Source organism: Stegastes partitus, unplaced genomic scaffold (genome assembly GCF_000690725.1).
Source record: "Stegastes partitus isolate 25-593 unplaced genomic scaffold, Stegastes_partitus-1.0.2 Scaffold272, whole genome shotgun sequence".
NCBI classification, from domain to species: Eukaryota; Metazoa; Chordata; class Actinopteri; family Pomacentridae; genus Stegastes; species Stegastes partitus.
Genome location: NW_007578003.1, coordinates 212,335 through 237,589, shown reverse-complemented (window position 1 = coordinate 237,589; position 25,255 = coordinate 212,335). Strand labels below are relative to the sequence as shown.

General features: G+C 41.8%; 1 protein-coding gene across 1 annotated transcript in view; it reads right to left on the bottom strand.

Annotated features, from left to right (window-relative positions):
- Positions 1-25,255, bottom strand: part of add3a (adducin 3 (gamma) a) — an 82,776-nt gene that overhangs the window by 48,690 nt on the left and 8,831 nt on the right. The window lies entirely within an intron of this gene.

Sequence of the window (25,255 nt, the reverse complement as noted above, 5' to 3'; positions counted from 1 at the left end):
AGTCTGTGCTGAGACATGATACATATTTGTGAAAGAAATCATAAAATGTCTTGTGTTTGCTTATTTGCTTGGCTTTTCAGAAGAATAACGAGCTGACAATTAACCAGAAAGTTATCTGAGGACCAGAACTATGGGGGAGAAGGTTTAAGTAAACAGTTACATAGCAATCAGAATAAATATCTTCAATGTATCTACATATAAAATTATGTTGCAAATGTTTGGAAAACACATAAAAAATATTCAAACTGAGGGTTGTTGCCTGGTTTCACTGTTACATATATGACATTAGACAAAAGTTTATGTGCAAGAAAGTGTCCAAAACAAAACTGTTAAGTAATTTTGCTAATTTTCAATTGCACCTTGCATAAAATATGAAGAAACAAAATCTCACATATACAAAGCATTGCTGCCAACCAAGAAAAGGAAAAAACTGATGAGTTCAACATAATGTGAAAAGCTTAACAAGATGTTTTTCATGTTGTCATGACATAAAACGCACCCTATTATAATAAACACCTAATGTTGATCTTGTTTAGATGTGAAATCTTTCATGTTATAACATGATAACTTATATTCTATAATAAAAAACTGTGTGCAGAGAACGGCTAAGTTCTACTCTGCAAGTTCTACTTCATGTTTGGGTTGAAACATGGTGAGACTCTGCTGTTACTGACGTCAATGGATGACACTGTGATATATATATATACCCAAAGAGGGATTTAAAAAAGCATGGAGCAGTACAGATGGTAGAATTAGTCTGACTATCTGGAGGTGGCATCATTTCCTTGATCAGCTGCGGCACTAAAGGCTCCACGGATACCCGAGTTATCTCAAAACCGTCCATCGTGTTCGGTAACAGCAAAATCTGGTCGTGCCTCTCAACCCAAGCATAAAGTAGAAATTAAAGTAGAACCCAAAAATCATGTACGTGAGCTTATTACAATAAAAGTAATCTTGCTACAACATGAAACATCTGATGTAACAACAAGTGAACACATTATGTGAAAGGTTTCATGTGATAACTAGATAAGCGGTTTCCTGCTAGAACGTGATAAGTTTGTATGTCGTAATAACGTGAAAAATATCTTCTGAATAATAAAATGTTTATGTTATACCGATCCAATAAGTTACTGATGCATTTTTACTTAATCTGGTGTATAAACCCCTGTATGGGATTTTTGAGTAAAGCACAACATAAGTTTCTGTATATTTAGGGCTGATAGTTCAGATTTTTCACTGGCCTCACACCAACTGCAAAGAATTTTTATGAAAACTAATTGGTAGGATGAAAAAACATGCTTTTAAGGGTTGAAAACAGTAACGTTTCTCCAGTTTAAGGAGGGTCTTCCTGCTATGGTACCTGTTTAACCCTCACAGCTCTCGTGGGGAAGAAGGTGAGTTGCAGACGACTTAAACCGCCAGAGAAACACAACTCACAAGTCGCACACACAGAAGGAAAACAAACAATACCGGCAGTTACTAAGATGTCAACAACCTGTCAGCCAAGTCATGAATTATGCTGTTTGCTTTTAGCAGCTTTACGCGTCTCTTCAAGTGCTCTGCAAATTTGCATGTGGATCTCTTGCACGTAATACATCACGCTCATTTAATACTGTAAGCCTGTGCACAAAGGTGATCGAGCATGTGTGTTTAAAATCTCTTCGGAGCATCTGAAAGTCTAGAATGTTCAGGATATGCAGTACTGTGCGCAACTTTTAGGCCCTTTAGGCATTTAGATTCTCATCTATCACTACAATGACTGCTGCAGAGGATGATATGACTATTCTGGGATTACAAGAGGAGACACTGAGATAGCACAAATAGAACGTTTGCTGCACACTGTAAGAAGACAGCCATAGCTTTTTAAAGCATTATCACTTTATTTTTAATGCCTATAAACTTCTGCACAGCCATGGAAGTCCTCTATTTCCTGGCAACAGTGCTGGTATGTGAATTAGCAACCGTCTCTTGTAGTAGGACTGATAGTGAAGTTTTGAACTGTCTTGTAAAAGTATGTCACAATATCCCTTTGGCACAACGCTATCATCAAACAGTTTATGCAAAACAATCTGGGAGGCTTTCGGGCCAAGGGTTTTTTTGGCTCTGAGCTATCAGATAATAAATAATTGTCGCTATCACCTGATAGTCGAGATGATAAGGAGCTTTTGTTTCGGCTCCTGCAAGAGAAACTGTAACAGCAGTGTGGTAAAAAAGAGGTCGAGCCAAACTCATCTGATGACCCACACTGAGGCTGGAAACCTGCCAAAGCAAAAATTTTTATCAAAACCCTGCATTGTTTAGCGACATGTGAATCACAGTTTCCACTTGTTATCGGTTCAAACCAGTTTTTACAGCTGTTACAATAGATTTTGCAACATGCCATAAGACTCAGAGGTGAAAGTTTGGCGCCTATTCGCACTGAACGTTGAACAAAATGTAAGAGGTGTTCAGGTAGGAAGTGGAATTCAATGTGCGAAATATGAATGATGAACGACAATAGTAAGAAGAAGCGTTAGTCAAGATGAATGTCTCTCAAGCAGGACGACTGTTTTGGTATGTGCAATGTCCCTGCTGGTCGCGCTGAGCCAAACGTTAGAATGAAAGGGACTCTGTGAATGACACTTTGAAAGAAAAGGCACTAAACACATCAAAGACACAAGCCAGTCACACATCACATTTCAAGCTTCTGAGAGAAATACCATTGAGTTTAAAACCACAGGGGACAGCTGCAATACCTTCCTGTGATACTAAGAATTTCAACAGTTCTCCTGATTATAATGAACTCTATACACAGATTTTTAAACTGGTTCAGATGTTGTCACTACAGATTTATCACAGTGTTATCAACTACGATTACATAATCAGTCATAAGATTCTAAAAAGTCACGCAAATAATGTTTTTCAGTTTGTTACTGTAGGGTCTTTCATCAGCATAAGGACGGGGCATCAGTGACATTAATCACACAAAATGCTCCTTTTTCTGGTCACACGCTCGCACACTGCTCAGTTTATCTTTACAGCAGAGGAGGAAGGTCGATCTAGTGATGTGGCTGGTTGACAGTGGCCACAAATACACAGTGTTGAGGCATTCCTTGTACAAAGTGTGGCTGCTTCTGGCAATGCGAAACAGACCGACTCCTCTAAATGGCATCACATGCATGTGGAGGAAATCGGTGGAGCGTTTGCTTGGGGGGCGGGGTGGGGGCTGCAGCTGGTTCGCACTAACAAACAAGAGCTATCATCCAGCGGACACCACGTGACTAACTGTCATTTCCAACAAACTATGTCCCTCTGCTACAAAAACAAGAACACAAAATATGCCCTTGGGATTGACTTACTGGTCTATGAAATTGAATTGAAAGCAACGTTTATTGAAAATACTTCTATTTGTAGGAGTATCTTGAGGGGACCTTTGGAATGAGAGTCATCCTCTGCGACTTTAAAGAAAATGTGCTTTCACTGAAATAAAGATGCAGGGATGTGTCTTTTCAGAGCAGGAATACAAAACTGACGCATGTTCTCGGTCCAACAGAATGCAGGTGGAGGAGATCTCAGAGTTTTGTTTCACCGGTATGAGTAGAGTTAAGCTGATCAGTAAATCCAGTCATATCGCTCAGTCATAGCACATCATCACACTATACTGCATATCCTTTGCCAACCAGATCAAACATTCATACTCTGGTACCAGTAACACAATTAATACTTAATATGGCAATTATGTCTGTATGTCATTCCTGCAAAGGGCTGAACAATTCTTGACTGTTGTTTATTTCCTCAGTACAATCCTGTATGCTTTTATAAATGCACATCTGAAGAAAAAAAGCCAAAATAATAAAATGGCTTTTTCTGTCTTTATCAAGCAGGTAGGTGCCGCGATCATTAACCTCCATGATACCAACCAACCACAGCATCAAAACCACCTGCCTAATATTATGCAAGTCCCCTTTGTGCAGCCCCAAACAGCTCAGAATCATCAGGACATGGATATGGGACCTCTCTATGGTGTCTGGCATGTTGGCATCCTTTGAGTTGCGAGGTGGGCCTTCATGGGTTGGGCTTGCTATGGTACATCTTGTGGATGTTCAAGCAGGTTGGAATCTGCAGAGCTTGGAGGCTCAGTTATGGCTTTGAGCTCTTTGTCCTGTTCCTCAAGCCTTTCCTGGACAGTTTTTTTCTATGTTTCAGAGAGCACTGTTCTACTGAGGGAGGCTGCTGCTGTTGGGGAGTCCAGGGGTGCGCTTGGTCTGTAACAATGTTTAGGTGGGTGCTATGCATCAAAGAAACATCTACATTAAAGCCAGCAAACACGGCTCCTCAGCAGAACGCCTGACTTTTCATATGCTGGCAGGCTTTTTAAATATTGATGCTTAAATTGTTTCTTGCAATTGATCCAATATTAATTATTTCAATACTGCCCAGACTTGTGTCTTGACTCTTTGTACAGTATTTTCTCCTCTGCAGTGCAGTGAAAATGCCAAGTACAGACTGGCATAGAAAGGAGTGATCTCCCTCCACCACCTCCACCTCCACCTCCACCCCTCCTTCTGGGTGTTAATGCATCACTCAGCACTTTATTTCTTACTCCACACACACACACACACACACAAAAACGCACCATCCCCAGCTGTCACTGCCAGGCCTGACTCAGGGAAACACAGTCCCACAGACCCCGGCACAATGCTGAATGCTGCCACTTCTAAACAGACTCCAAACACAGGTCATTGTATGATAATAATACAGTAAACTATAGATTTGGGGATGTTTACATGTTTGGTGGTGTTCGCTGCTTTACGGAAAAGGTAAAGGCGCTAAAACAGCCAAACACTTGACTTTATTTGGAGTGTTTAGAACAACCACATCTGGACTGTAACTCTTGCACACCATCTGAAATGACCCGACTCTAGAAGAAATCCTAATACTGGAATAAATTGCACTATTAAAGATTCAATTCATAACTATCATATGGACGTAGCTTTATCTTTGATTTGCCAATACAATGCATGCAATAGACGCTAGAAATGAAGAGATCCCATCGAACTACGACAGCGTCCGACCACCTTTGTCTTGGTGGTTGAAAACAGCCCGCTCGTCTCTGAAGAATCGCTAATTATGCCCCTGCGGAAACCAAAATGACTGTTATTGCCTCACGATGACTCATTTAGCACATTACAGACAAAGTTAGACCAATCCCAGGCAGCTGAATGAGCGTTTAATGCTCTACCACCTCCACACAACTGCTATCAAGTCTGATGATTAATGACTCCTTTGCACACCACAGTACTCTGAAGTAATCCCATATTTTGGTTGAAGTCATCCCCCCCTCCTTGACCTGTGTGATAAGCCGTGGACGAGAAACAAAACACAACAGAGGGGAGGGTCTGACCGTCTGCCGGGCTGAACGCATGCTGGTATCCATTTACTGCCAGAGCCCTGCTATCAGCGTTCTGTCAGCGTTTCCCACCAAACGCCGAGCAGCAAGAGGAGCGAGGGGGCACGTTCACTAACCGTTCAGGAATGTACAAACACTTTAGCTCATTATTGGGACCTCTGAGGTTCGTCCCAAGAAAGCTGAAAGAAGAAAAAAAAATTCTCCCTGGTGTGGGGACCCCTCAGTGGGAAACTGACAGATGTGGAAATTCTTAAGAAAATAAAACTTGTTCCGTTAATGGTTGCGAGGCCAAACCCGCTGACATAAGAGAGAGGGTTTTTTTTTTTTTTTTCCCACAAAGATTGTTTTGACTGCTTTAACTTCAAACGCCATTTTCCCACATGACATGGAGGTCAAGTTGATCCCTTGAGAACAGTATAAAGCCACACGCTGGCCTCCAAAATAACTCTTCGTAACAGGCTGTCAGGTCATATCTAACATTGTGTTTTCATATCGAGTCATTCAAGAAAGATTTGGAAGCTGCTGAGGAGGTTGAGACAAGCAGCAGATATCACTGATTGGTGTCTTTTCTCATCATTGCAAGTGGCACCTTTTGCACTGTCACATTGTTGTTATAAAAATATAGATTATAGACTTTTTTTTTCGATTAGATAAAAGAAGTCTGCATGGCCCTTTACACTGCATGCACACATTCTTAATAAAAGTATCTTATGAGGGTTCAATAGCAGAAAAAAGTGTGATTTTTTGATTAGTGACCAAACAGGCCAGGACGATAAAAAGATATAACAATATGGACGACCAATCAACCTTACCAACCAAAGTTGTTTGATAGAATGCTTTGTGTGGATTCACTTCAATGCATTGGATTGAAAACGCCATGAAAACAAAAGCAAAGAGTTCTGTTGCATGAACAAAATGCATGCTCCATCCCTGGCTCATACACAGACCATCATATCCTTTGATAATGGAGTGTGCTACTCATCATTATTCTCCCTGCTGGCTAATGTGCAAGGTATCCCAAGGTGTGCTAGTCTGCAGCCGCTTGGGCTTCTTGTCCGACTCATCTGCGCCTGCAAATCTCAATCTAAAGTATGGTGACACCTGGTCCTGGACAGTCACTCTCAACCTTAACCTCAGTGTGGTGAGCAGCCCTGGTTGCCCTGCTTTAACTCGTTGTCGTTATTTAATGTTTATTTGTGTTAGATCATTTGTATCCTCATTAATTGTATGTCTGTAGATGTACTTGGTAAGCCGGATAAAGTGCTTGGTTGAAAAAGAAGCCTTTTGTCTGCTGGTCTTTACTAAAGAGGCGATTTAAAATAATCATTAATTATAGATCCATCCATCCATTTTCTATACACCGCTTAATCCTCACGAGGGTCGTGGGGGGGCTGGAGTCTATCCCAGCCGACTTAGGGCGAAGGCAGGGGACACCCTGGACAGGTCACCAGTCTATCACAGGGCCACACTTAGAGACAGACAACCAAGCACACTCACATTCACACCTACAGACAATTTAGAATCACCAATTAACCTCAACATATTTTGGACTGTGTGGGAGGAAGCCGGAGAGAACCCACGTTGCACGGGGAGAACATGCAAACTCCACGCAGAAAGATTCCGGTGCCCCCACCGGGACGCGAACCGGCAACCTTCTAGCTGCGAGGCAACAGTGCTACCAACTGCGCCACCCTGCAGCCTATATTTTTAATCTACATCACTTTTTACTATATACAGACAGAACAACAGCAGGTGGAAGAAAAAGCTGTATTTTCAGTTTGTGACTTGTAAAGAAAACATCCATGTTTAGAGCCTCTTTGTGTTGCTGTCATCAGCCTTTTATGATGATAACGGCAGTGAAAGTTGCAGGACAGCAAATTTTGGCCATTCATCTTATTTTTTAACCCTGCAGGCCTAAAAAAAAAAAGCATCACGTCACCTGCCGTACAAACACAGATAGAAACCTGTAACACCGTCAATCCACTGTTTATCCGGCTCTTTACAGCCTGTCTAGTTTTACGCCTGTACCGGAGTGATCCTAAGTAGCCACTAATCCATGTTTGAGGCGTAAAGAGGGCCTTTAGAGAGAGAGCAGCTAATGTTTAACGCACTGAAACATGCTTAGATTCACTTCCTGGAGCGCTGGCTGCTAACAATGCTGTCACTGTCTGAGCAGCTGTGTTACTTAGCAAGGAGAAGAAACGCACACAGCCAGCGCAGGGATGTACTCAAGCATGAACAGGGAAGTCTGTCTCTGCCTCAAGGTTCAGGTAGAGATAATAAACTTGTGCAGCAGTGGCGGAGGAGGAGGGCGAGCGAGGAAGCAGCAGCCTGAGAGTGTATTTTAAGCAGTTTGTTTCCTCTTTTGATAGAGATGAAACATGGCCGAGTAGAGACAATAGAAAGTCTACGCCCAGTCGTTGCCTCGGTCAAATAGGCTATTTCAGGTCAAGTTGGACGATGGTGGAAAAGCACTTGAGTGACGGATTGCTTAGAAACAAGATGTGTTGGGTTGTAGGAAACCAAAAACGGATGCTCACTGGGAATCCAGAATTAGCGATATGAGTCATCTGCTAAGTGTTTATGACTTGAAGTTTATTTAGAAAGATACAAATGGCTGATAATTATGACCTGTTCAATTGTATTCACTCTTTCTTGTCTTGATCACACTCACGGAAAACACTAATTTTTTATTGACACTTTTGTTTTTTCATTTGTCACTTCGTGGGATTTTATTTTAAGCACAACACTGAAGGCTTGATTATGTAGATCACATGGTGCCAGCAAAAGTTAACCCCAAACAACACCCAGCAGATGTTGACTACATTTATTAAAATCTACATTTTTCTACAACTTACATTTTGAGCCTTTTTATACGGAGCACACTTTTGTCTCTTCTGACCAACTAGCCTTGGGCAACTTCATAGAGCCTCTTACTGACCAACATATGATATTTTAACACCCTGAAAATGTAAATGGTTAAATCTACCACTTGGAAACATCTTGTGTATGTTGATTTCTTTTTTTTTCTTTTTTCTTTTCTGCACAGGTGACATTTTTGGATTTCTGTCTACTTCTAATCATGGTTGTGTTGTTTCCATTGAGGTGCAGGATTTTATATTGTAGTGAAAATGCATCCACAGGAAGTAAAAATGTGGCAGAAGTAAAAAAAAAAAGCCCAGAAACTGATTGGAGTTCGGTGGGTTAGACACTGTGGGTGTGGGGAACACAGAATTGGGGTTATTTTAATAAAGCTTCTGGTTTCAGTTCTCATGAAAGCACAAACGAGTTTGTTTTCTGTCACAATGGGCGATGAAAGAATTCTGTTGATGCTTTAGCTCCAGTAAACAAGGCTGTATCGCATTTCAGTGCCTCAGCACATCTGCAGGTGCAATTTGCACTAAAACTAAAACATTAAATATCTTCAAATATTTTTCTGAGCTTGAAAATCCAAGTGAGTTATGAGGTTTGTTGATAACGCCTGATGTGAGGGGGCAGGGGTTGGGTTTCCAGCTGGTGTTCATTCAGGCGCATTTCAGTGTCTTTATCTGCACTCTTTATCACATGTGGAGGCCCTAGACCTTTTCTAAACAGAGAGCACCATACCTGCGTACCGTCGTCACTCCCACAGCAATCACAGCATATCAGATGACCTGGTACACACAGTCACACACAGTCACACACAGTCACACACAGTCACACACAGCACCATTTCCTCTTCTTGGTGACAACAGAACGCCACCCACACCTTCAGTCAACACGACAGGAGAACAAACACAATATTATCCGTTCTCCCCGTTGCAAATACAGACTGTGTTGTATTTATAGTCAGCTGGAACATCCATCCATCCATTATCTATACACCGCTTAATCCTCACTAGGGTCATGGGGGGCAGGAGTCTATCCCAGCTGACTCAGGGCGAAGACAGGGGACACCCTGGACAGGTCACCAGTCTATCACAGGGCTACACTTAGAGACAAACAACCAAGCACACTCACATTCATACCTAGAGACAATTTAGAATCACCAATTAACCTCAACATGTTGTTGGACTGTGTGGGAGGAAGCCGGAGAACCCGGAGAGAACCCACGCTGCACAGGGAGGACATGCAAACTCCATGCGGAAAGTTACCGGGCAGCATCCTAACCGGGAGGCGAACTGGGGATCTTCTTGCTGCGAGCCAACGGGCGGTGCTAACCACTGAGCTACCATGCAGCCCACACATTAACAGCTAATCCCTTTATATTGTTTTATAAAAATGGAAAATACGTGATAAAAGTGAAAGAGAAATATAGAGCTGAACAATGAATCTAAATATTATTGAAACCACTATGTGACCAAGTGCAATACTCAAATCAGAGGAGCTGTAATCTTTTGATAAAGGTAAAACATGTCACAAAACATCTTTATAAACACAGTACTGTGGTGCTACAGAGATGCCCTTGACCTTTAAATCATATTCTATAGATGTATGGTAACATGCTTGTTTGGCAAATGCCACAATAAAAGTCGCAAAATTGCTATTCAATCTGAAATTGTCACTCTTAATGCAAACGTAATATCTGTCCACGTGATCTTAAATTAAATTAAATGCCCTACATGCCTTGAAGCTGCAGCTACGTTGGTTGACCTTAGAAGTGCTAGCAAACGTAACATTTTTGAAGCTTGTTAGAACCGTGTCGATCTCACTTGGAGGCTTTCTGAGTTCCAAATGACTAACTGTTAACTAACTGTGACATGGAAGCCAAAGTACTGCTACTTAAACATACTTTCAGGGGGCAAAAATGTGTATTGTAGCTTCACATCCCCGAGTCAGTTCCTCGAAATCGACCCTGTGAAAAAAGAGGGTCACCTACATTTGTCTTTGGCATGGAAAACAGCTGTGCATGTAGCATGAAAGAAGCCAATGACCTTGAAACAGGGAGAATGTGGAAGTGTCTGAGTGCGTTTCATAAACACCAAAACAGTCCAACGATCCGAGTTGGTCAATACAGCTGAGCAGTGTTGTGACACTCAGACTTACTAAGATTCTTAGTTAGCAATTAGGAATACACTGTCAATGGTGTTTGTTCTCCTTGAATAAACCATAAAAACAGGGTTCTTATAAATGACTTGTAAGCTGGAGTAAGTGTCTTGTAAAGCGCTGGGTGAAAAGAGATTTACAGTTGTAATCATTAAAAGCTTGATTTATCTGTTGTTTAGTGGTTAAGTTAATGCATAAACACAAAAGGCACAAAGCTCTACCCACTTAGTTACAATGTTCATCTGTTATGTGTTGTTTGAGACAAAACATTTTGTGGAAGCGAGCTTATGATCACTAATTTAGAGAGCAGAATTTACAAAAATATGACCACCGCAGCAACATGTGATTCTCCTGAAAGTCAAAATATAATAAATTGTTATTTCCTAGTCCCTTCACAAATCCCAACAACACTGGATTACAAACCTCTGACAGTTATATTCTGGTATGACAGTTGTGCTTATTTGCTTTTTTGTTGAGTCAGACAACACTTTCATATGTTTGGACAGAGCCAGGACGGCTGTTTCTCTGCTTCCAGGCTTTATACTAGACCACATTAACCAAGTGTCACCATCAACAAACGGACATGACAGTGGTCTACCTTGTTATCTAACCCTCTGCAAGAAAGCGAAAAACCAGTTTCTTCAAATGCTGAACTACTAAGGCATGTCTTCTTATAAAAACATTGCCGTTTATCAGAGTCAGAACCTAGAATTGTTGAATATTTAACTTTCCAGTGATCCATCTATGAGCTTCTAATCTGTGATGTTGCTGTCTGTCTATGTCCTATTATCCAAATGGCTTCATTTGATGTCTTACTCAAAAAATTCTGCAAGAATATACAGTTCAGAGAAAGCACTTTCGGTAAAAAAAGATCGAATTTTGTGGTCCCTGCCGCAATCGTGAAGCCATTATGGACTCCGCTGTGACCGACAGTCATATGCCAAAACTTCAGGGACTTTTTGACTGAACTGCAGGCTGTGTTTACAAAGAGCTGATATGAAATAAGTATGGAAACAACCTAAAAATGTATCGATAGTATGTGACACGAGATTTTCTTTTCTAGTATTGGTAACAGCAGTGGGCACTTGATACATGTTGTACATATTGATCAGAGTTTTTTCAGTTTTTGTATATTATTTTATGGCTTTGTAACTGTATCTTACTGCAAAGAACGACATGTTTGAGTTCTCTCTGCTTCTAGCCATGGTTGTGCTGTTTCTGTGGAGGTGCAGGACTTTATATTTCAGTGAAAAATGAGCCCACGGTGAGTAAAACTATGACAGGAACATCAACTGCTTGGGATCCAGAGGGTTAAACACGGACTGTTCACAGGTTTTACCCTCATAACAGCCACATATGGTGGTGTTGTCTGCTGAATTTGTACAAATACTGATTGCCACTCATATCCTGTAGTAATGTCATCAGGCCAGGGTCACTTATTATTCTTGCATTTGTTATAATTAAGTTACACTGTCTTGGTCTGTGAAGCGATGTAGATGGTGGTGCAATTTAGGATCGTTTAAAAAGAATTATACTCAAATAAACCTAAATGAAACAAGAATAAATTGTGATGCACGCAAACACACACGTGCACACACACTGCCGGCTGCTAATTACCCTGTAATTATAGCTGGTAATGACAGAGCCGTAGACACACTTTAACAGGCTCCTGTTGCTTCAACCACGCAAACAAAAACAATCCATCGCCGGGTGTCTCAGCTGCTAACTGCTACCGCATGTCCTTACTGCCAGACGCAGAGCTGCTCCATGGCTACGCAGCACAAACTAGTTTTACAGTAGAGCTGTGTGTGTTGAATTAGCTTTGGTGTAAATTACTTGACATTTTCTCAAAGCTCCTGCTGACATCAATGCCTGATTGAAGGAGGCTGAGAAAAGCATGTGGATTCTTTTAAGTTGACTCCGCTGTTTTCTTCTGAAACCCTGATTTGTTCTACAAACAAAATTCACTTTAGAGAGGTTTTCACGGCACCTTTTTAGGATTCAAATCACAAGCTGAGGCTCAGCAAGTCCTTGGACACACAAAGCCTCAGTTTCACTACCATGCTGACCACCTATGAACCGGGCTCACATTTCTGTTCGTCTAAATGTTTTGCTCAGGAGCGCAGCTGTATTTTACTTTTATGGAAGAATGCGGCACAACCTGTTAACTCTCAAACCTCAACTCAACTCAACCTCAAACTCTCAAATCACTGCAGTTGATGAACCAGCAAGCAAGACTTCCACCTTGCCAACCCGCATTTGGGTTGGTTTAGACATAAACCAGCTGTGAATGTCAGATTGCGAATTGATCGCGAACGTCACAGTTTCCCCCACATCTCGGCTTTGGAAAGGTCCAGCTGACCGTCTGACAAACAGCTCTACAAAAGCATGTGTGAGTAAAGCTGCCAGTTAACTCAATCCTTCTGCTTGTTGGTTTAGTCTAGTATGATTAACATATCACAGAAAATTTAAGCCATGTAATCACGATCAAGTTTTCATGAACCGCAACTGCAGTTTTTTCCTTGGCAGTACAAACAGAAACTGTGCAGGACCTTTTGTAACATTCTGTATTTACGAAATCTCCCAGAGGCATTCCTGTGCTGCAGTAGCTCAAACCGATTCCCTTGTAGGAGACAAGAATACACCACTGTCCTGAATTTCTAAGAGATAATTGAGTTAGATTTTGAAGTGGCAGTCTCAGGGGTAGCAGCTGCAGAGAGAAGCATTAAGACGGATTGTGTCAGTCTTACAGCACCAGCAAATACTTCATATAGAAATAAAAAGGCTAAATGCAATATTAGTAATAACAATAATAATAAATTAACAAGTGCTTAACAATTAAAGCAATTTCGTCTTTCAGCTCCCATAGCAGGCAACTGAAATCAGACGATTCCAGCTTTAAGGAAGCAAGAACGTCCCACCATAACGGCTCATTTTCAAGGCAAATGGTTTCTATGCTAATCCCTTTTAACCAATCTGAAGCTGCGTCTGCGCCAGGTGAGCACACAGTTTGCCTGAATTGACATGTGGGAACAGATAAGTGAATTATCCTCCCAGAACAATGGAGGCTTTGGGGGATTTCTGCGCTGCACGGCTTGAGTTGCTACATGTCTGCTTGTAATCCCTGAAAACCTCTCAGAAGGTGGTTTGAGATGTAATCGAGTCGTTCACTCATCCCGATATGTAGAGCCGCATGAAATAAGATAAGTGAGCATGTGTATCCGACTGTGACTGATTCATGTTCTCTGCTTTATGGCGTTATGGAGCGGAGAAATCTAAATCGACAACAATCAGGGAAGCAAACTGATCACAGCAGCAATGACCAATCATTTTGAAAGCGTGCACTGATGCAGTGCTACTGAATGTGGCCTTTTCAGCAGCGAATACAGCGTTTTCATAGAAGACCACAGTCACATGGCAGGTCAGTAAATAGGCCTTTAATAAGTGTGTACGTTTATGCTTCGGGGGAAAATAGATCTTCCAGAAATCTTTGTGAAATGAAGCAGAATTTTTCCCCCTCCAGAGAAAGCAGCATTCTTTTCCACACGGAAAAGATTTCTTACCACCGACTTGACTTTCAGCTGCAATAAATGCATTTCAGCAGTCGGGCTGCGTTCCACATTTTCGCACTATTCGAGATTAGCAGCTGCGGAACGTCAAGCGTTCGACCCCGAGGTGATAAGGTGGGAGTACGGGCGGTTTTTAGTACAAACACGAAACACTAATATACAGCACATACAATATATCAGGAGCAGTGAGGTTCAAGGGTTCACTGTCAGTTCATGAACTTTCTTTCCCCTTTTCGAAGGAGACGTCTGATACAGAACTCTATTCAGATAAATCTAATTATGCATTTGCGCAGCAGATGAAATCAGATTATCAAGCAATCACGCATTGTTCTTGTTGTCAAACGGAGTTGTAGAGCCGGAGCTGAGAGCGCCGTGACTCGTCCGTGGTCAAGCAACGAGGCAAAACACTGAGGGGGCGTCGGCCGGAGAGCTGCCTGGTGTGTGTGTGTGTGTGTGTGTGTGTGTGTGTGTGTGTGGACTATCCATTACACAATCCGAGGAAGCAGACAGCTTCGATATGTCAGAGTCTATGCCTTGGATGAGGTCATTATGCATGAAGCAGAACTGCAGCCCCATCTCACCACCGCCACAAACAGCCGCACACTCACACATGAGTTTCTATAGCAACTCCAAACAAACAGTCCATGCATGTGGTGACCCCACCCCAGAAGAGAAAGAGGGAGAAACCGAGACACAGAGGCAAAAACAGACATGAAAGTGAGATAGAAAGCGAGAGCGGAGATGAAGGGACATCACACGGGATTCTGCAGCAGCATATGGTTCGCTTTACAGATTCCTTGTGTGTTATTCACAGCAGAGACATTTAAAAAGAGAAAGAAACAAGCATCAAGGAAACCTTTAACCACTCTTTACATGTTAATCCCTTTCCAGATAGATCTAAACTGTGTTGAAGCTTTAGCTGAATCACACATTCTTCATCCCATCCTCAAGTTTGGCAACAAATTAAAAAGCTTCCAGATTCTCTTGTTTAGCCATTTGGAAAGCCTTGATTTCACAAGAAGACTGGGGAATTGTGAAACAGCCTCATCCCACCACTATCCCACGAGCCTTTTATGTTATTCCACCACACAGGTCGAAGACTGAACACACACACAGTGACCGCACATCAACCAGCCTCCCAAAAGGCATTTTCATTCAACTCAGAACTCACCAACCAACAATAGGCATGCAGCTTTGTATCAAAGTCAAGGCCGGTTATTGAGGCTTAGCAACTTCTAAGGTCAATCCAGGTTGAAGACGCCCACATCCGCAGATTAAAAGGACAGTGGCATTTAGATGTTTTTTGATGTACGGGGGGGAAAAAAAACTCTGACCACTTGGACTTTTGGCATTTTCCCATGTTTTCCAAAGTCCATCCTGCTGACATAAAACATGTCGCTCTGCTCTTGTTGGTGAAAGGTTATGGGTTAGATCCCACAAAAGCAGCATGTACCCATTGTCCTATAGGCATGGAAGATGATCACACATCTCTTTATGTCACAGCTCTATGGTTGTATAAATAAGGCAGAAATGAACCCGGTTGGACAAGTGGACTCACAATAACCACAAATTCTACATTAAAAGAAATGTTTCAACTGGTACTTTTTGCCATTCAAGGCCATGTGCGTCAAGTTCCATAACACCTGTTACTTATCTTGATGAGCTGTATACTATGAGACAGCCTGGAAAATAGGTAGCGGCATCCACAGAACCACTGAAGGCACTACAAGGCATCATCAGCTATCTGTATCAGTGTTTTTTCTGCACATTTAGGGAATAGGTCTGCATTCATGTATAGACTGAGGAGCATTGAAGAGTCAATATTTGGTGTCAGCATACAGCGTTCTCTAGTAGCAAAAGTTAGGATGAACCAATCATGAACCAGATGTTTCAGTGAAGATGTCGCAGTCATTGGTGTTAGATGATGCGAACAAATCTAATCATACCTTTACAGTTGTCACTATTAACTCGTAAATCAATAATTATCTTTCAAAGGGTTCTTCAGGGCTGTGAAGCTTATACGAACAGAATCATGGAGATCGTTGAGTCAGGTGGTCTACCAATTCCTTGTGGGCTTCTTTGATAATCTACGGATGCAAGTGACTCGTAAAGTTGGGTACATATCCAATGGGTTGTTGAGGTGAGCATGTAAATGACTTGGTTTGCCAAATGAATAGCCGGAGCTCAGTGAGTGGGTGACTCTTCTCATCTTCTGTCCTCTCAGTCTCCATCGCCGGTCTCTCATTTACCACAGTGGCTAAATCTGTCGCTGGCTTCAGCATAGACAAAAGCTCTTCTGGCCTCTCAGTTGTCTTATTTTTGGCACATCTCCTGCACCATGTTATGACGCCTTTGCAACGTGACGTACGTTCACTGTCGGCATCTCAACCCAGATCAGAACTGAGTGCTGCTGATGCTGGTAGATAACAACTGACCACAACCAGCTTTGTCATATTAGTGGGAAAAAAGAAGCTTCTGTCCATACTGTGATGCAATCAAGGACTACTGAGCCAGAAGCTCTTCACATTAGATCATTAACCAAACAAGTTATTAGGGAAGATCAAAGCGGACATTTATCTGACTCGTTGGCAAAGCTCGGTCTAGAAGGGTAAACAATTATGACAACAGATAAGGGTACAATTATCGAAGTCCCAAAAGCTGCTCTCTGGGCAAGTCTCCCTGAACTACACCATGGATCCATTTGGATCGAATGGGTGGTCTCTACAACCTGGAACTCAGCCAACAGCTTTGATGAGCTTTTGTTTTATTTGAAAGAAAATCTCAGCACGTCTCTACCACAACAGGAAAGCGAACCAGCAGAGTTGAGTCACTGTCACTGTGCTGTGACCCCTTCTGCTTCATCTGACCGCTCCGTAACACATTGTCAGGGGGAAAAAAGGGGGAAAGAAAACCTCTGGAGTGTGTGCGTGTTTGTCAGTGAGTCCCTCCATGTTTCCGGGCCTGTCAGGCTTGAGCTTCAGGGGTTACGACACAAATTCATACAAAGCATCCATCATGGAAAAGAACGTGGCAGCAAGTGATGCAGATGGCATCTAGAAGGTCAGGCGTCCTGCTGCAAGAGTGTTGCTGCAATGGAGACTCCAAAATGCATGGCAGAAGATAAGGACATTTCTTTTTTGAGGATAGAAGTCTATTAGCTGGTTCATGTAGTGGTTGTTGAAAGTGAGCCTGTGCTAAAAAATCAAACAGCAGTAAGAGAACACTTCACAAAGAATTAATTTTTGATTTTCCAGGGCATCCTAGCAGTCAAAGTTGGTCTACACCGAAAAAAGAAAAAAAAAAAAACAATTGTTGGAGTTACTTAAATGAATTGCATCAACTGGTAACATGCTACTAAATTAGGTTTATCCCAGTAATAATAGTGCCACTGGTCTAAGTTAGATGTACTTCAATAATTACATTTTGCTGCAACTTAATTTCAGGTAAAGTCAACCTAAAGATTTTCATATTTAAATATTTGCTGTATCCAAATGTAAATTGTAAAACATAATTTTATTTTCTCTGCAATCTTAGTAGAGGAAATGATCGAGCAAGAAAAGAAAAAAAGTGGACGTTAGAGGCACAATGCTTGAAATGTCCAACTATTAACTTTTTGAAGACTTTATAGACAATTAGATAATGTTTTTGACCAAACTCTTGGTGTACGACTCAACCACGACTTCAACCAAAGGAGATCATCAAAAGCAGAATAAGATAAAAACGAAGCAAGATATTTTGTGGGTTGTGTATGTTTGTTGGAAAAGAAGTTTCTTGGAAGCTGCAGCATCTTAGTTGTGCTGTGGAGGTGCTTTGGGAATGCCAGGCCCCATGCTGAGAGTTTCCCAAACTCCTGCTGTAATTTCCCCCATTTGTGGTCTGTGTAATTAATTCTATTCATCCTCCTTCATCTCTGTCTCCTTATCGCTGTTATTTTCTGGCCGCCCACATGTGTAGCCTGCAGTGCTTCAGTGTCTCCCTCTTTCTCTCCCTGACAGTGTGTGTGTGTGTGTGTGTGTGTGTGTGTATGTGTTTATGTATGGAGGAAGGACAAACTTCCTGTCAGGATGTGGGGTCCAGCAGAGGGACAGTGGACCGAAGCCAGAAGTCACAACTTTCTGTTAAAACCAAGTGTGTCAGGGTTTGTGTGTGTGTGTGTGTGTGGGGTGTGTGTGTGTGTGTGTGTGTCCTTGTGCCGCATGCACTCATGTGCAATTGTCCGTGTCCTGATTGCTCCGACCACTGAGCAAGTATCCTTCATTTCAGAGGAGTCATTTCACTGACTGTAGGAAATTCTTCTCCAACATCAAAGCGCTTTCAGGCTCATAGCTTAAACAGCACAGCTCCAGATGAACCTGAATAAAGACAATTATCAGCGTCTGTCCTGCGCTACAATCAGAACAGAGAGCTTCACTGATCGGACTCCAGATAATTAGACCACCAAAGAAGGAGAAAAATACTTCAGAGCCTGGGCCTCATAGATGCCCCTTCTTCCTCTCTTCCTCCCACGGCACTCTTTCATATCATTTTTGCTTTCTACACTCATTTCCCTCTCGCAGTGCAAACAATTAGAGCATTGTGAAAAAGCTCATTTTCTACTTAATTCAATTCAAAAAAAGAAAACTTTCATATATTCTAATATTTACTCATTGCATGTTTATTTAGATATTTAAAATCTTTTTTTTGTTTGAATTTAAACTATTATTATGGCTTGTAAAAATCAGAAATCCAGGATGTCAAATTATTAGAATTTCTCCATTTTTGCATGCTCATCTTGTTGTCACATTTGCACAAAAAAAAAAAAAAAAGAAGAAAGAGCTCATAAAAGAATTTTCAACAAAAATTATTATTTTGTTGACCACAAAAAGGAATGATTAGGAAAGTAAGAAGAAATGAAGAAGAAAAAAGAAAACTAATTACAGGACATATCGTGACATTGGTAATGACAACAGAAACGGGTCGACAACCTGGATATTAATGCATGAAAGTATGAGCAACCTGGATGTTAAGACACAAAAGGGTTAAAAAAAAATAATAATAAAAATACTAATATCAACACATAAAATGGGATAAATTTGGATATTTAAGGCTAAGATGGTCAAAATATGAATATTAACAGATAAACGAGAAAAAAAAAAAAAATTAAATCAATTAGCATGTGACCGTTTCAGAAACTTGCGATCGTCTAACTATCACGTTATGTCCCAAGCAGTTTCACAATTGCACAGTCGTACTGATAGCTCATAAAAACATTGACTAAATGGCAGGAAGACATTACCACAGCCAACTGGGTACCACTTTGAGGATGTTCAGGTAATTATTCTAATTTTATCTGGTACACTACTTTGGATAACTTTGGAAAAGGGCACTAAAACTGGGTACAATGTCGAGGCACGTAAAAACTTTCTGCACATACGTATGAATGAACTCACAGTCATTTCCAGCTTTGTGGATGTGGATGAGTGCTTCTCTGTTTGTACAAGAAGGTCCAGCTGTTTCCTCACACACCCTTCACATTCCCACTTATATTCCCGTTCACACACCAACTACCATCCTTCCCGATCAGGAAGAGCTTAAAGGACGCCAAAAGAGAGGCGGTGTGTTTTTTTGGCATCGCATTGTTCCTGACAACCAGTGTGCTACATGACTCACAGTCGCCACGGAGACCGAGACGAGTGATGCAATCAGGAAGGAAAGTTTTGAAGCAAATGATAACAGCTGAGGCAAATTTTCTGCAATGCTGCCATTTCTCCAAAGAGCATTGTGGACATTTGGGAGACCTATAAGGTTCTTCTCTAGTTGCATGTGTAGTTATGGTTTAAAAATATTGTTTCCGAACTTGGAGGTATTAAACAGAGGTTTGTTTGATCTGGAGGACTCTCAGCTTATCAAAAACAAGTGCAATTCCACTATTCCTACTAAATGTCCCCATTTTTCACCCAAATTTGAACTTTCTGGCACCATTAACTGTCAAGATGGCAACTCAAACCAGACTTGGAATAGAAATCACATCACAACTCATGAGTGATGAGACAGATTCATGTCCGTGGAGCGAGGCTGGCACTGGTTTAGTCGCTGGAAGCTTAGCATTTCTCACAGCAAAGCAAAAATGCTAACAGAAGTAGAGGGATTCGGTCCAGCTCAATAAGGCTTACTCACAGCATTCATCCGGTTTGTTTTGTCTCAAAAGCTGCCTCGGCTCTTTTATCTACTTGGCGTCTTTACAGGAGGATCTTTAGATTCTCCATAGTCAACTCGCTGCATGCCTGCACGGCCATCACACGTGTCAGTGTCAACTTGAGAGCAGCAGGGAACGAACCATTGGATCTGATGACAGCCATTTTAAAGCTACTGTAGACGGGAGGACCTTTGAAAAGACGGGACAAGAGCAAAGGAAGGATTACACAACTGACGGCAGCTCATAAAGCATGAGGGATTATCTCCTCAACCTTGAGACTTAGATGTCTGATCATTTTTCCTGCTAGGATAAAGATCGCTCAGACAATAATTCAAGAAAAACTCCTGCGGGCTAATGGTTATAGAAACTACAACGTGTCACTGTGCATCTGCATCAGCTTCAACTGGCTCAGCTCACTTGTCTGGGAATTTTATACTGCAGCTACTAGATGTGGTCTCCAAAGAAACTCTGACCAAGATAAATTAAGAGACATTTTGTGTGACAGAAGAATTTTATTAAGGCTGTAACCATTAGCACTAAAAACCATATGTAAACACTATCATAAAATGACCAGCGGGAGCTAAAGACATTGGGAAACTCATACATCACAGTTTTAAAGTAGGAAGAAGAGTATTTGCTTCAGCTACCTACTGTAGGTTTAGTCTTGAGAATGCTTCATGTAATGTACTTTGTATAATGACATCAACTGTAAAATCACAAGTGTTTATATTTGTTCACAACAGGGTAAAAAGCAGCCATGACCTGGCCACAACGTGTTGTAGTCTATGTGATGAATCATAAAAACAATGACAGCAGTGAACACTGACAATTTTCAATGTTTTGTTTTGGACAATTCCACTGTTGGATGGGATGGAACCCTTAAATCAAACTGAGCCCAAGGTGTTGGCCTTGGAAACTCTAGAAACATCAGAAATCCATGAAATACCTTAAGGACACTAGCTTCTCTTGTACATATTTGATGGATCTTTGACTCACTGACTAAATAAACGTACTTATTAACTTCAGCACACTGGGAGGATCATGAAATACCGACCCAAGAACAACTTTACGTCAGAAATTCGTTTACATTTTTGCAAAGATGTTTATGAAACAAGAAGGCAACCACAGCAAACTCCAGGGCCCTCGAGCAAAAACACACCTCATATCTTTGGTATAGAAGGAATGCAGCCAAACCAAGGTACTGATGTCACATCAGCTTTGCAGACATCCACACATAATGATTTAAATTGGTATCCCAGACGTGTAATCCCACACTTGGATCTATGTCAAAGGCCACTGCCTTCTGGGAGGGAACATTAGTGCATGAGGGAGATGCAAGTTCTCATGTTACGTCTTAATTAGCCCCCGATTTGTCGGCGAGGCAGGTAAACGCAAGAATCGCCCCGAGGGTCCGCATTGCAGTGTCATTTTCAATTAGAAATGATCAAACACAGGAAAGTAGACAGCGTTTCTTTCCTGTGTTATAAAAAAGTGAAAAAAGACAAATGGAGATGGACATGGGCTCACTGGAGGCCTGTTGCTGCAATCTCCTGGCTCATGATGGGGGGGGAGTACTGGCAGTGAAGAAGATCACTTCTACACACTTTTCAGCTGCGCAGGGTGATACCACAACTATTCACCAAGGAATTCCACAACTCCCTTCTTTCTCTCACTGTTTGTCTTCAATCCATCTGGACTGACAGCAGCATCCTCATTCCCTCCCTCTGTGGTGTCAATGCAATCTCCTCATACATTAACTTTAGTTATTAGTTAAAAAGATGGATGGAAGGATGGACCGGGAGCGCAGCACAGCAGTTTATCTCACTGCAGGTCTTCCCAACAATCAAGCTGCTATAACATCACATGGCAAATGGAGCATCATCTCTGGGCAAAAAAATAAGAGTACTGCAGTTCTTTAAAGCCGAGCTGGTGCCTTGACTCCATTTACAAGGTGTCTGATGGAACACACAGGCCTGTCATTTCTGATTTTATCTCGTAGCATATTGCAGCGCCAGTTGCTCGGGGGTAACACTCTCCCGCCAACATCCCTTTCAAGTCTTTCCCTCTGTTTAACTAATCACAAAAAAAACACCCACCAGCACAGTGGGCCCCTCTTGAATCTTGGTGTTTAAAGACGAGCATGAAGGGATCTTTCCACATTTAAACTGAAAGCCAGGAAGATTTATGGCCAGTAGGTGGGCGATACAAGTCTGACCGAGTGTTGCACATGGAGGAACTGACTGGTCAGAGAAAATGAGACACCATCTGAGGTCTCTTATTAACGGCCCACAATGTTGTATGACTTTAACAGAAGACAATGCAGTGGAAGGACTGGTCCAGAGTTTGTAAGGGGGAAATGATCTGATGGTCTGACTATCTGCTTTTGTCAGAATTAAGACATTTCTGTGTAACATTCACAACTAAATATGCAGTAGAAGTTCAGGAAACCATTCCTTATATTTTGCGTAATTTGTGGTGTAAGTTCTGGTTGGTTATTCCTCACAATGAACTGACATGTGAATTGGTTAACAGGATGCTACATGTGTGTTCACTTTTCTTTGAGATTTCATTGTTGGGAAAAAAATGTGGGGAACAACCTGGCACACTTGACAGAATCAATTAGGCAGCTAATGATGCTAATGCACCAAATTCCTCTACAGTGGACGGCTGATGTGCGATTACTTCTCCTGGCCTGTTTCTTCCCAAAGAATCTCTAAGACACCTGTTGCATTCTGTTAACTCTCAGGCAGCGGTTCACTGAGAGGATTTAGCCAAAGTTCCGCCCATAATTCACACAAAGTTTCGTGGTGCCAACAATGAAGTAGATGCCCTTTCTCGCCGTCTTTCTCAAGACCGGCTTTCCTCGACTGTCTTTGTCTTGCCCCTCTGCTGCCACTTGGGTTTCTGCATCCCTCTTTGTCTCCTTTCGTCTCTCGTCTACAGCCTGTGGGTGAATCATCCGTCTCTAATCCTCATCCTGTACGGCTCACTGAAACCTCAACGTTCATTTGTCCGACTCTTTGTTTGGCATCCAGTAGAGGGTGTCTGTCTCTGCCCCCTCTCCCCTCTCCCTCTCTCTCTCTCTCTCTGTCCATTTATCCCTCCATCCTACATTTCCCGCTTTAAACCACTTCCGCCCGTCTGTCCTCTGCTTCACTCATTCCCCTTCCTCTCCCCTAATCGGTCTTTCATCTCCTCAACCTACACCAGGTCCTCCTTCTCTCTCACACTTTCTTGTTGAGGGAAGGACAGTCCGGCGTCCTGGCAGCTCTCCACCCTCCCGCCTGGGCGGAAAAATAAACAAGCGTCCACATGTTCCCGAGGAATTTTAATGACTTCCATAACTCTGGCTACTTTACCTGCCAAACTCTAGGCAGCACGAGGGAAGCGGTGGACACTGAACGAGCCAGTTTAGCAGCACTGATGACGAGCTTTGTGAGTCTGAGCCAAGTGGTATCCTTTGAAGCGCTGAGCAGCTTTTAAAAAGGACGGGCCAGTAAGACACCATATGGACCAATCCATCGAAATGCAGGATGAAAGTTTTGACAAAAAAAAACCCAAGTCTGGTGTCTGTCACCTTTTTGTGAAAGTGAAAAATAGGAAATGATAAAAATCAGTGCACACAGTACTAGTCATGAACATGGGTGGAGGGGGACCATAAATGCAGCCTCAAGCTTCATGCAGTGATCCAAGATACTTTGGTCCTACTTGTGAGCATTCACAAATCATGTCCATCTCTGTCCTCAGTTCTCAAGGCACGAAAATGACTGGCTCAACTACTGTGGTTAATAAAAGCCTATATATCTCCCTATGCTCATCTTTTAGTACTACTGTGTCAGTCCGCCTTCTTTTGGCTGCATCCCTAATCTGTCCATACAAATTCTGTGTCTTTAGAGGGTCTTCATAGTCTCAGTGCTATGAATCATACAAACAAGGAAGGCGGCGAACAGTTGGAGTCAAGTTTCATGGTGTTGAATCCAGTCAGAAAAAGTGACAGAAACTGCAAGAATAAAAAAGAAGGCTTGAGAAGAACCCCTTCACACATGCGGCCAAGTTGTTGAGCTGGCGTTGTTTGTTTCACATTATGCAGAAACCCCAATTCCAACATCTGAAAGGTGCTTTTATTAAGTGTCATCTGACCCAACATGCCTTTGGTCTCTATCAACTAAAAATGTTGTGCCTGTACTAAGATTCCCACTGGGAAACTCCTAGAAAAGCTTATGTTGTGAGGCAAGAAGCTATTATCAAAGTTATGTATGACAGGGTATAGGTGTCCCAACTGCACACAAATTTCTCATAATTGATTCCAGTCCAAAGCAGAATGGTCTCTAGTGTATTATCTGTAGTGATTTGTTGATGAGTTTGTGAATGAGAGAGAAACCACCGCACTGCAGTGTCCAGTAGAGGCCGACTGTCAGGTGATAAAACTCTTGTTGAGAGTGTATTTTAATGGGGTCACGACCCAACAGACGGTCAGGTCGAATGGCTGAGACCTGACCTGAGCGGAGACACGGAGTTGATGGAGGTCTCTGTCGAAGGCCAAGGCAGGGCAATAAATCTGGGGAATTGCTCCTGTCATACTAAATACTGAGATTTATTTGAAAGCGTGAGAGACAAAAAAAGAGTCAGTTCATGCATGAAACAAGTCAACACAGTAAAACGTCCATCGTAACTTCAGAATGTCAATTTGTTTCACCGCTTAATTTAGATGGTTTCTCAATCTTATTCATTAATATGATCTTTTAGCTGCAACGTTAACTACAAAGCTGTCTTAGTTTTGCAAATAATGCTTTTTTTTTCATTGTCACTGAATCAATAAATCAATTAGGTGTTGGTCTATAAAATGTACACAAAGGCCAAGATGACGATTTCAAACGTCTTGTTTTGTCCACAGGCTAAAGACGTTCAAACTACTGTTATAAAGGAGGAAAGAGGCCAGAAAATGTTCACATTTACAGAGCTGGAATATGAAAATTTCGATTATCCAAATAGCTGGTACTTAAATAATTAGCTGACAACTAATCGATTAATCGTTGCAGCTTTATTCAGTATAATCGTTTTTTTTTTACATTAGGTCTAGATTACATCTGTGCATTC